We start from the raw sequence: 12622 nt of genomic DNA, 5'->3' as shown, positions 1-12622 counted from the left end.
AAATGCTCTCTCTCTTTGTTTCTTCCCCTCACTATCTAGTTGAGGAGATGCATTATTTCATCTCCTCTGCTTTCCTTTTATAAGCATACAGGCGCCTGTAACGTGAGTAAGTGCTCTTTCTCGGCTTCAGTACATATACGAGCTGACAGCATCCAGCATGATTTATACGTTACTCGCTTTAGTAAACTCGAGAAAACTAGTCCGTATGAGAACATCAGCGGTCTTTGGCTCATGACGTTCATGACTGAGATTATTAAAATTAAATCGTAGATATTATTTCGATGTTATTTCAGAGTTATTTCGAAGTTATCGAAGAGAAACTTATTTATTCAACTTCAATAACTCAAAATAACATCGTAGAGATTATTTTGGGGTTATTTTTGAGTTATTGAAGTGAAATATATGAATTTCTCTTAAATAATCCAGAAATAATCCCGAAATAAATCTCCGCGGCGTTATTTCGGGAGGATATGTCACAATTAATAAAGTGAAACTGCAGAGATTATTTCGGAGTTATTATAGAGTTGATAGTTCTACTTTAATATTTTTAGATGAGCTTGATATAACACATATAAAATTATATTACTGAGAGTCCGCATATAGAGTTCGTCACGGAAAATTTTTCGGTGTTGACCGTCGTTTCATTCAGGTCGCTGCAGCCCGTACTTTGATTTATTAACGTCGTACGTATCAGCGTAGTTTACGGGGCTTATTTGCCTTAAAAAAAACATTATTTAGAAGCCACCTGTAGTGTGATATAATTCGATATTGTTTAAAAGAAGAAAACGTTTGGGATAAAACTATTTATTTATTTATTATTTAAATTCTCTGGGAGGTTACGTTTGTCCACCAATTGTTACATGCACTTAATAAATAGGTCAATAGTTTGAATTAGTTTGTAGATGATGACTGTCAAAAATTTAATTGTTGCTAAAGGTAATATCTTCAATTTTTTTGGCTTAAGATTTATGTATGAAGGCGGAATCCTCGAGAAGATCCGAAGATAACTCCCTAGCTTGGTTCCAAGCAAGCTTACACCTGAAGATTAAGTCGAGCTTCTCTATGCTATTCAAGACAGACTTCGTTGCAGCTAGTTCGGCTTAACTTGCCAGGGTAGCCCAGGCCAGGGGCCACTCAATGACTTCTGCTAGAGGAATAACAAGCCGGTAGTACCCACCTGCATGACCGCATAGGAGCGCATATCAGGTATGCTAAACGTACTTACACTGAACTCCTAACACAATTTGGATTCTGAGTCTAATGGTGGGGTGTCAAATGTCAAGTGGGCCCCACCGCAATATACTGACATTGGCCAGTGTTAAAAATGGTGGCGCCCCACCATTGGACTCCGAATGTATTTGGAGTCTTGATGTAATATTTCATACGAGAAAATATTGCATTAGGACTCCAAATGCTCGCAGTTAATATTTCTCCCACCAAAAGCCTTGTGTTTTTCATATCGAGTAAATCATCACTACAAAAAACAAAGAATGAAACCCAATAACCCTAATTTCATTTCGCGCCAATCTCCTAGCCATTTTCCTCGTGAAACAAAGCCTATTTTCCGGAGTGCTCCCGTCAATCTCCTTAGCCATTCTCCCCGCAAAAATTGAGTCTGATTTCTAGAGAAGCCCTAATAGTTTTTGTGTCAAGCTCTTCTCCGCAAACAAGTGTCGTGTGCCATACCGAAGGCTCCTAGCCCGTCTGTGATATCCCCAGCCTTCTTGGTCGTAGATGTATAGATTCTTTATTTTTGTTGGATCTAGCATGCCTATCGAAATATATATCCACAATATATATATATATATATATATATATATTATATATATATTAAAAACTAGAAAAGCTCATTGTTTATTTTTATTTCCAATAACTTGAATAAAACCTGAAAGTTCTTTCTTAATACAGTCCTAAAACTACAAACTTCAGCAATCTAAAATGATATAATGTGTTGCTTTTGATTTTAGTTCCTATAAGTACATTTTTGTTTGCGCTTTGTTTAGTTTGTTGTTGTTCGCTCTTGATTCTTTTTCTAAGGTGGTTGTCTCTCTTTTATGTGTTTGTTTGTGCTAACTTAATAGGATGTTAATTAAGGAATGAAAAATGATTAATTGCTCTTGAAAAGGCTTCTCTACCAAAAACAAAAATCATACATTGATATCTATATATCAAAGTTGGATATCAAGAATTTTACTAAAGTTTTTTAAGGCATAATGAAGTGTGGATTGAAATTGAATATGATTGTTTCCTTTGAAAAGCAAAATTAAATAAAAATTAACTTTTTTTTTATGAATTTTCATATTCATAGCTAGCCAACTAATAAATGTATTAAACTTTATTCTACAATTAATATTTTATTTTTGTGGGTCATAACCATGATAATCATAGCTTCTTACAAGGTAGGACAACTCACATAGTAACAAAATGAAATGTAACTACACTTTCTTTAAAGTAAAATAATCATTTAGTTATGTATTTTCATTACTATTTACATGTTTTTCTCATAGCTAGTTGTATTAGGTTATTTAAAGTGGATGTGTTTACTAATGTGAGCTCAAAAAAGACATTTCCATAAAGAAAAGAAAAAAATAAGGGTAATATCACAAATAATGCAGGGGGATTTCCAAGCTTCTGAAAACCGGACCAGAAAATGAACATATAGTAGGAGAGATTCAAGGTTCAATAGTTGAACTGGGGTTCACCCAGATGATCTAATAAATCATAAATATATTGTAAAATGACAATAGATAAGATTTAATTAACCTTCAATTCCTATGCATTTAAATATCTAACACCTAAAATTCAATTTTAACATTTTATTTTATCTATGCATGAAAACTTGTATTTCACTTTTTAAAAATAATGATATTTTATATGATATGGATGATTTTGGAGGTATAAATGTAAAAAAAATAGAGTGTAGGTGCTTGATATGTGACATGCGTCAATTTCAAGAAAATTTTCCTGCTATTTTTAATGCATTTTACATGTTAATTTTTCTTATTTATCACAGATTTACGCTTGAGAAATGTATTTTGTTCAAGTTATGAGGACGCGAGAATTGAATACGTGCTAGTTAGAATGAGAAAAACCAACAAAAAAGTGCTCGAAGTGGCGTGATCACACCACTTATCAAACATGGCCTGAGTTACCATGCCAAAAATGTCATGACCACACCATATGACGCAGTAGGGCTGTGTGACTACTCCATAATCGAGCGTGATCATGTCGACCCAGACAATCTAGAGGCATGACCATGCAGGAAATTGGCATGACCATGCCAACAAGGGAGACACACTTTAGAAAGGAAATTTGATGGCCCAAACCATGATTCTTGATATAAAATCAAATCTTATGGCTTCTTGGAGGGCGTTTTGCATCAGAGAAGGCTTTGAGGCTAAAAGAAGAGAGTTTGAGAGAGACTTTGAGAAATCCCTTGAAGGTTGTCTTCCTCTTTGGGAGGGAACATTTATGGGAAAGTTTTTCCTTACATTGTCATTTGTGAGAGAGTTTGTATGAGATGGAAATGTGCTACTTTTGTAGAGGAAATAATTTCTAATAAGTTCTTCATATTTTTGTTGTTTGCAATAAATTTATATTTATATTTTCTCCTTAATAAGCGGCTAAGTTTTTCTTCGTATATCTGTGATGTAGGATGTAGTGAAATTATCGTGAATTTTCTTTAATATTTTTTTGTTAATTGTTTTCTTGTGCTTTCATGGACTATGTTATTGGTTAACCTCCTAATTTATTTTTTTCCTAGTCTAGCCAACTAGGAATTTAAAATGTTTTGTGAAACTACGATCTCTAACCGTTGCGTAGTGGGAATGACAAATTAACCATAAAACTCTGAGAGGATAGAAATATTCTAGTGGAATTTTGCAATCGTGTCAGGTGATCAAAAAAGTCATGTGGAATGTCATGAGGATTGAGAAAGCACCAACTTCATGGATTCAAGCTTTCTTTTAACCTAGACATAGACATATGGAGTACCATGTCCTTAATTAATAACAATCATATAGGGGAATATTTATGACAAATCATAATTGCCACGATCGCCGAATCACAAATGCATGTGTCATCTATTTTGAAGAAACTCATGAACTACCCTCCTACCTTCTGCTTTTCTTTCAATTACTAAGTACTCTGTTTTGCTAGGACTTTATGAATTAAAAACCTCATTTTGATAAGCTAAGTTAACTAAATCAGTAAACAAGAGATTTTTTTGCAGAAACAAATATTACATTTTCTCTATGAGATCGATATGCGGTATTCTTGAACTGCATTTACTACTTGACATGTGCACTTGCATTGTATAACTTACGTCCCAATAAGTTTTGAAGCTATTGTCGGGTAAAAGCTTTAATAGTTTTTTTTTCCTATTTGGAAAGCTTTAATTGAAAATTTTAGGATCTATGTTTGGCATTTTTATTTACTTGGTTTACTTTGTGTTTTATATTTTTCTGTAATGTTGTCGTATTACTTTGTAGGTACTGAAAAGTTAAAAAATTTAAAATAAAAAAAGGGCGAAAAACAAAAAATATTTTGGTGATAATTTATTTTCTATTTCTTTTAATTTCTTTAACATATTGTGTGTCGCACTTGCATGTTAGTGTGTTGACTGACTTGTTTGGCTAGAGATTTTGGTAGAATGAATTCCACTGGGGATACATATCAATATCTAAGTATGGTTGGAAAAAAAATAGTGTACCAACCCAAGAGTATTTAGCTCTTAGCCAACCCAGAAGCATCCCTCAAAGAGAAAATGCTACACTCATCTAATGTGAGTAGGAAACTCTAATCCGGGCATGGATGGGGAGCTTAACTAAATAGAAGAGTCGAGGAAAGAAGCATAGCTTTCCCACACAAAGAAGGTATCATTCAAACTTGACCTTGGTCAGTTGAGGCACCTGAGAAGGGTTGGGCAAAATAGAGTGCACCAAACAAATGATGTTTAGCCTTAAGGCCAAATCTAAACATATCACATAGGAAAGAAAATACCACACTCATATGAGACAAGTGGTATGAGCGTATTTATCATCTTCATCCGCAATGGATGGAACATGCTCGATTCAGACCTTATGTAGAATGGGTAATTAAAAAGCATGCTAGGAAAGGGCATGGCTTTTCTGCACAATAAAATTATCAATCAAAATTGACTCCCGTCATTTGAGATATTGCAAAGGTTAGCTAGGCAATATGCTAACTAGGGAATGCTTAGTAATAAAATTAAGCTCAAATCCTCTAAAAGCATCTCCCACACTCATTTATGATGGGTGGGACAAACACATTTACCACACTCATTTATGATGGGTGTGGCACACTCGTTTGGATCGCTCTAAGCTTGGAACAAAAAAAAAGTATAAGAGAAGTAAATGACTTCTCTTACACCGATTACTTATTGCGTCAGGTATAAGCCGCCCGTAAGACTTCCACTTTGTCTGTTTGACAATTTAGTAATTAATTTTAAGAGATGCACAAGACCTATCTTATGTGCAATTAATCACAGAAAATGTGGGTGTATGGTATGTTGTACAACATGCCCACAAGGAAGGCTAGTCAACTTTCAAAAGAAGGACTGCCAGGACCCGAGGGTAGATGCATAAAGAGTAAAAGAAGGTTGGTGTAAATCCACACAAAAGGCATGTCGGCTCCTGAAGGAAAGCCCACCGCGACCTGAAGGCCAATGCATAGAGCATAAAGGTACGTGGGTGGAAACCCACAAGGCAACATGGCCTCCGAAGGAAAGCCCGCCAGGACTCGAGGGTTGACACGCAAAGCGTAAATGTTTATGCATGGAAACCCACACAGAAAGGCAAGTTGGCTTCCGAAGGATGCCCGCCATGACTCGAGGGTCGACATACAAAGTGTAAACTTACGTGCGTGGAAACCCACACAAAAAGGCAAGTTGGCTTCCAAAGGAAGCCCGCCAAAATACTAAACGCATAAAGCATAGAAGTAGCGGGTAGAGATGGCTGTCACAACGGCTCGTTGTTCGCGAACAGCTCGTGTTCGGCTCGTTCACTAAGTTAACGAGCTAAACACGAACAAAGATTTGTTCGTTCTTTTATATATATATATATATATATATATATATATATTGATCAGTAGTATTTTTTTAAAATTTAATTAACTACAAGGCTACAAAGAATTATAATAAATTAAAAGTATTAATTAAGAAAATAGAATAAAAAATATTAAACTAGATTCAAATGAAGTTTTAAATAAATAATAATTTTTAAATCTTGCCCAACCCTTTAACATCTTGTGGCTACGTGATTACGGTTGTCAAAACGCCTCTTTGTTCGTGAAAAACTTATGTTCGGCTCTTTAAGCAAACGAGCCGAACATGAACACACTTTTTGAACTCGAAATATAAATGAGCCGAGCACGAGCAGAGCCTGGGCTCGCTCGTGTTCAACTCGTTTACACTCCTAGTAGCGGGTAGAACCCCACATGAACGACATGCTGGCTCCTGAAGGAAGCCTGCCGGGACTTGAAGGGTTGATGCATAAAGGGTAAAGGTGATGGGTGAAAATCCACACAAAGGCAAGACAACTTTCAAGGAAGGACTGTCGGACCCAAAGATTTAACGTATCAAGCATAAAAGAAGGTGAGTAAATACTCACACAAAGGCAAACCATCTACCGAGGGAAGGGTCACCGAATCTATAGGGTCAAGGCATAAAGCATAAAATAAGGCGGGCAGAGGCCCACACGAAAGGCAAACCACCTTCCTGAGTTTTAGCTTCATTTACATTAGATTTTAACGTAACATATTGCCAGTTAAGTTATGTTAATGAAACGAATGAGATAATACTCATCACATTAAATTAAAAATAATTCTATCATGAAACAAATTTTCCTCCTCATGTCACTGCTTCATATCAAAATAAAAGAGTAAAAAAACCGCTCACAAAACATGGATTAAACGTAATAAAAAACTTCATTAAATCAAAACAAATCCACTATAAAGTGTTTACAACAATTTCAAGATAATGAAGAACAAAATACTTAGCTTTTTTCCTTTGAAAAAAGATGAAAATCTCTCCAACAAAGTCTCCTGATGATCCATGCAATGCTCGTACAATTCCTTTACACATATCTCTCAAAATCCCTTACCAACCTCTCCAAACATGGTAGAAATATACATCTCCATTTCCTTCCTAAACTCACACCGAAATTCTCTCCAATGACCCCCCTCTAGATTCCTCATGATAGGCGCTAAGCCCCGCTTTTTAAAGAAACACAAAACACCTCCTTCTTCTAAGAGACATATCTCTTTATTCCAAGAGACACACCTCTTCACTCCAAAAGACACACCACTTCATCCAAAAGCCTTTCTAAGTTTCTAGATTCATTGAACCACTCTATGGGACTTGCAAGTTGTTTTGAATCTTCCAGAACAACCCATAATAGCCCAAAACCACTAAAATTCGCCCTTTAACCATTTCTGGCATCTAAGCGCAAGTTTTAGGCTCCTAGGTGTCGTCTTCTCTGTTGTTTGGTGCCTAAGCACCAGTTTCGGGTGTCTAGGTGATACCCTGCAGGCAGCTCCATTGTTTTTCTCAGTTTCAGCTCTGTTTCGCCCCATTTTAGCTCTGTTTTGGCCCGTTTCATCCCTGTTTCGCTCCAAAGTGTTATACCTATAAAATAAGCATGAAAACAACCTTTTTTTAAAGTGTCATTTCATTCAAAAATATGTGATAAATGCAAGTAAGATTAAGCATAGAAAGACATTAAAATGTGGCAAGTCTGGATTTTTTCCTTGCTCATTTTGACTCCAAATTGTACCATTTTTGCTTCATTTTCTCCAAAAGTCTATTTCTTGTACTTGAAGTAAAAAACATGCAAAATATCTTCCTTTAAAGTGTAATATCATAAAAAATAAGTATACAAATGTATATGAAAAAGTAATCATTTTTTAGGTGTATCACACTCTCAAAGAAAGTTGACTGATGATACTTACACAATGCTTGGTTGACTACGGGCAACTACACCTAGCTCAACAAATGAAGTAAGTTTCATTTCAAAACTTAATTGTTGTACTATAATATTTAAGCCTTTTAAATGTTTTCCCAAGTTTGATTGACACTTAGGGAACATAAACCTAAGTGGCAACGCCGACAACAACCTCAAAGAGGTTCGATCGGCAGAGCAACACAAAAAGCTCTCACATCGTAAACCTTAGCCTCCAAAAGTGAATTGGATAAAGGTATGGAGGTGGTTTCTTGCCTGGTAGTGATAAGCTCTGTGAAGCGTACAACACAAATCACCCAAACAACACATCTCATGGGTTACCCCTGCAAAAGTAGCAACAAGCTCTTCTTATGTCCAAGTGAAAGGTGAGGCTCGACCGAGGTGACAATCCGACCAAGCAATTAAGACTTTAAAATGTGTACAATGTGGGATGGACGTCAATACCATAGATAATCTAGCAGCAATAAAATGAAAATAAGATAGGTAGAAAATAATAAAGATGACCAACAATATCACCATAGATGTCCGATCAGCATTCTAAAACAAAATCTGACCCTCAATGCCAACCATCAAAAAGCTCATGTCTCAATGCTTGATGTGGATAAAGCCCTAAAGGTGGTTTTCTATCCATTAGCGACAAGCTCCATGAAGGGTATGACACAAATCACCCCGACAACATCTCTCAACAATTACCCCTGCAAAGACAATGACAAGCTCCGCCTAAAACATAGCAAAATGTGCAATCTGATAGAGGTGACAATCTGACCGAGCAAATTAGATAGCCAGTCCAAGACTTATGCCATGTCGTGACATATCAAAAAAGTCTAATGATCTTTCTAAAGATCAAAGTCATCAATTAATGCCAACATTCATCACCAAGAAATTATTACAAAAAATAGCGTGTTAATGGTAAAGTAACCAAAGAAGCAAAGCTAAAAAATAAATAATTGAAAGCTTCATTCATCTTTCAATACAAAAATGTACAAGTTTCTATACTAAAGATTCCATTACAAAAAAAATACATTCTTACAAAATTTCTACTATTAAATTTTCCTAAGTCTCACGAGGCTGATTAAAGCTCAAAGTGGAGGACCCTCTATCACTTCCAATGTTCGAGACATCTCCCAAAGATCCCTCAGAGCTAGTGTACAACACAACAAAATCATCCAAGATAGCTATCTTAGGGTCATTAAGAGCTAACCAAATTAATCGGTTGATCGTTGTGACATTGTCGTCCTAAAGTGGCTCGTTAAGAGTCTTTGACTATTGCGGATGGGAGGGGGCATCTCAAAAAAATCCACTTTAAACTTCATGGTCTCCATTTTTGCCTTCAGCTCCTGATTCTCTTGCTATGTGATCAACAAAAGTTCTAGTATGGTAGAATCTCCTCCTTTGCCACTTCCAACTTCTGCTCGACTATCACAGCTCACTTATAAGCATTCTTGGCAAGCATAACTGAGGTCTCAACCCTTTATAAAGTGACAGCCCCCTTCATCTTTGCTTGGTGCCATCGATTGAAAGTGAGAAGCCTCTCATGCCTTTAGGTGGTAGCGATTTGTCTTCTGATAAAGCATGGGAGGCTAAAGTGCCTGGAGGGACTTTAGAAAGACTTGAGATCATATCACTTCAACAAATGCAGATAGATAGACTTCAGTCGATGGTGAGTCATCAAATTAATCCACCTCCCGATCAATTATAGTGAACCAACCATTAGAACTGATTCATATTTTCCCCCTTGCTTTGATAGGGAACCGAATCAAGTAAGGAACCTTTCCTCTTTTCTGATAGAAGGCAAAAGATAGAGGGGAGGGACATACTCCATCCCTTCCTTGTGGTGCACCTCCTCCTTGAACGCTGCCTCCAAATCAATTAATGATTCGGTTTGGGTAGAAGCATGTCAAGTAAACTTACTCCAAGAAGACAGTCAAAGTTATGTAGCATTTGGGTGAAGGGAAGCCGACTGTGTTCCCTCCTTTTCCCCAGAGGTTTCTTCCTTATCTTTGCTCTCTTTCGATCGGTCGAATGGCTCTCCAGGCTCTTGTCGACCCACACCAGAAGGAGCTACACTCAACACATAAATTTTAGTGAAATTTGAAGTTCTACTTTCTATAATTGTTAGTTTAAAAATGAAAATTATCTGGATCATCAAAGTAATTGTAGAGATAGAAAAAACATTTGAATCTACAATATCAGCTCCATAACCACGCTATTCCATCTACCTTTCCTTGGTCGCTGCAACTTCATGGGTAGAATCTATATTTGCCTGGGCCTCAACAATTGCTTTCATTCGAGTAGTTGAGCGACAACTACTGACTCTCACTAGACTTTCTCTGCGTTAGAGGCGACCCACAACTCTATTGTTAATTGGATGAAAACCCCATGAAATAAAACTTTGGTGATAGTCACCAAATCTATATGTTGAGGAACTGATAGTAGTTGTCCATTGACTTCAGCTCCCTCGATCCAGAAATAGCCACTCCATTTCTTTCTATTGAAGGTCCACCCACCCCCTGGTCGGAACAGTCTTAATACTCCCTTAATTCTCTTGAAGTTAACTCCGGTCGAAACAACCCTAATTCCCTAATTTGCACAGGATGAGGCAATGAAGAACTTGAACTTTAACTCTTTACATTAATCTCCATGCCCGAGAACTAGAGCCAACCAATTGTCTCAAACTACACATAGCCGTAAACCTCTACTGGGCAGGAGAACATATGGCTGAACAAGTCAGTCGACCACATTATCCCTTTTCGTCGATAGAAGACCACTTAAGTCACGATAATTGTAATAGAGTTTATCTTAATCTGCACTATAATAATGCCATATTGGTTGAAAATCGTTCAAAGCTTCTAGCAAAGAGGTAGCTGCAATTTTTACCTCAATTGGTCTCTGTTAATGACCAAGTCATCAACAAATTGATTGGTGACCCTCTCATATAGGCGAGCAACCCAAAACTTAATGGCCAAGTCGAAAACAAAAACCTCCTCCATAAAGACCACTATCAATAGAGACAGAACCGACCGCTAGGTCGTAGTTACCAGACCCAAGGATTGAGGAGAGCGCTTTGGATCCATCAGAAAATGGGAAGCAAGATTGAACAAAATGAAAAGCTGATGGAAAGGAAGAAAGCTGAACAACAGAAGCCTAAACAAAATGACAACAAATCAAAAAAAAGAATACTTTAGTCCCTATTTATAGAGATACGATAGAAGATGAAGCATCACACATAAATTTAGAGAGAAAAAAATCACATCAACACAAAAATCAAGAAGAAAATAAAATAAATATTTTATTTCAAAAATAAAGAAATTACATTTGGACCCTAGTCCGAAAGAAGTTACTTTACAAATTGTTCCTCTGCTGCTTCAACATAGATAAGACCCCTCTTAAGCAGCCTTCTATACAACATCTGACCAACGAGCTTGAACTGATTCACTCAGTCAGTCTCAGAGTGGATCCTTTACATAAAAGCATCCTCCCGAAGCTTAGACACTTCATGGAGAAGAGCAGTTGTCTCCCCTCACATCTTCTCCTGTCGGATCAACACCTCACAGAGATCCTCCTCTCACCAAGCCTTAGCTAACCGAGCCAGAATAATCTCACTTAATCCAAGTGGATAGTAATGTTCTTAAGAAAATCCTCCATCCTTAACAATTTCCTTACAAATCTCGATAGAATCAACTAGGCTGCTGACTAAGTTTTCCTTGCTTCCCATTGGTGCTTGGTGCAACGGAGTTATCAGCATAGCTTGATCTTGTTCGTCATCAAAAAGAGACAAATCTCTATTCGGGCATCCTCATTTATTTCAGGAGACAAATTAATAAGAAAAAAGAGAAAATCTAAAAAAAAATTGAAGACCAGAAAATACATACACGACATCTTCTCTACCTCAAACCAAGTAATTCCACCTACATTTAGCGGTGGAAAATCTTTAGCAAATACTTTATCCCCAGCTGGATGATAACCTTTACAAATTCAAGAGAAGCACTAAAAGTTCTTGGCCAACTCAAGACTTCAATAAGGGCCTTAGTTGATGGACTAACTGCCAAACTAACCTCCCTCCTCCTTCTCAGCAACGTGTCGACCCTTCTCTGGAGCCTCCAAGATCAAATTTGATGACTCCTCCTACTCCACTCGTTCAAAAAACTTCAACTTCTTCCTCAGCTCACTATCTGGTCAGTGCTATTTTTCATCCCAAGAGTAGCCAACATTTTTGTCTGATTTACAGGTTTGAGTGATGGATCAGATGCCTTCCTCATTAAAATGCCACAGAAGCCAAGTGGATGCATGGAGAAATAGATGCTCAATAAACTGAGAATCGTCTGCTACACATTAGATACAAGGTCATGGGCATGGAAATCCAGAGACAAATTATTACGTTAAATTATGAAGATTAAGAATAATTTAATGCTTTAAAAATTCTCTTGTTCTTACACTGCGGTTACTATCAAGAAGTAAGAGAGTTGATGAATTTCATATGCACACTCAAGAATGTGTCGGCAAAAATCTCGAGACAATTTAATGGTCAAGATCAAAGGAAATATGATGTAATCCTTCATCTGATGAAAAACTACAAGGCCTTATGAAATCTGATCGGCTGAAAACTATCAAACAAACTAATAGCTAGCCGACCGAAGAGCGGC

This window comes from Phalaenopsis equestris, unplaced genomic scaffold (assembly GCF_001263595.1).
Source record: "Phalaenopsis equestris unplaced genomic scaffold, ASM126359v1 Scaffold000949, whole genome shotgun sequence".
In the NCBI taxonomy this organism is placed as follows: Eukaryota; Viridiplantae; Streptophyta; class Magnoliopsida; order Asparagales; family Orchidaceae; genus Phalaenopsis; species Phalaenopsis equestris.
This window is presented reverse-complemented; position numbering follows the sequence as displayed.